The sequence below is a fragment of the Danio aesculapii genome, chromosome 23, assembly GCF_903798145.1.
Source record: "Danio aesculapii chromosome 23, fDanAes4.1, whole genome shotgun sequence".
Lineage (NCBI taxonomy): Eukaryota > Metazoa > Chordata > Actinopteri > Cypriniformes > Danionidae > Danio > Danio aesculapii.
In genome coordinates, this window is record NC_079457.1 from 1,167,222 (window position 1) to 1,168,569 (window position 1,348).

A 1,348-nucleotide genomic window follows, 5' to 3' on the forward strand; every position below is an offset into this window, starting at 1 on the left:
ACACAGACAAACATGTTATACGGGGACTACTGTACAGACTGTTTATTGTGTGGTCTCCATCTAAATCAGCCCTCACAGAGAAAACATTCTGCACTCTTACATCTTCATAATCCTTCATTCTGTCTGATTTATGAGCTGCTTTCATCATGAGGACCAAAACACTTAACACACATGTCAAAACACTGGTATTACTATACTTGTGGGGACATTTGGTCTTCATAATGTGATAAATACCAGTACACACACACACACACACACACACACACACACACACACACACACACACACAAAGAAACACATACACAAACATACATGTACACAAACACACATTTATACAACATCTACACACACACACACACACACACACACACACACACAAACACCTACATAAACACACATGCATACAAACTTACATCTACACACAAACACACATCTACACCTACACACACACACAAATCTACAAAACACAATATACATCTACTAAAACATACACTCACATCTCACACACCTACACAAACACAATCAACGCCCCCTACACATACACACACATCTCACATACATGCACGCACCTCTACAGACAAATACACACTCACACATTTACACACACGCAAATCTACACACATGCACACACCTACACACACACATATGTACAAAAACAAACACCTACATAAACACACATATACACATCACACAAAAACACACATCTGCACCCCTTACACTTACACACACACACACACACAACACATATCTACACACACAGTAACTGATTTGAAACTCATACACACATGTTTTACATTTGCAGCAAGTAAAAACACTTAAAAGTGAGTTTAAATATGAATAATTTAATATTAATAATGAGATGAACTCTCCAACACCAGTACATTGATGCGTTTATATTCTCACACATCATTAATAAATCCTCCAGTGTTATTCATCAGTGTTACTGCTATAATTTATTTAGGAATATTGATTAAAAACAGAATTATTATTGCCGTTTTTATCTGATTTTACTCTGTGTGCTGCATAATTCATGACATATCTCTGTCACTTGTTGTAAATATGCTTGTTTTTAAATATCATTGTGCATGTGAGTGTGTATTTAATTCAGTCTATGTTGTTGATCATTTTGATTCATCCCTTACAGGAAAACAGACATGCTTTGCGTGTGTTTGATAATGCCTGATCAATTTTACCTATAAAAAGCATGTCAAATTTAGCTTTTTACATGAACTTATTGTGGGGGAGCAGCCCAGAAGCTGTTAGTGGCCACTGTGGGCAGCACACTGTGGGCACAGATACCGGCGTGAAGTGTGGGGCATGTTTGGGCCCCCTTTGGGACAGCCCAAAA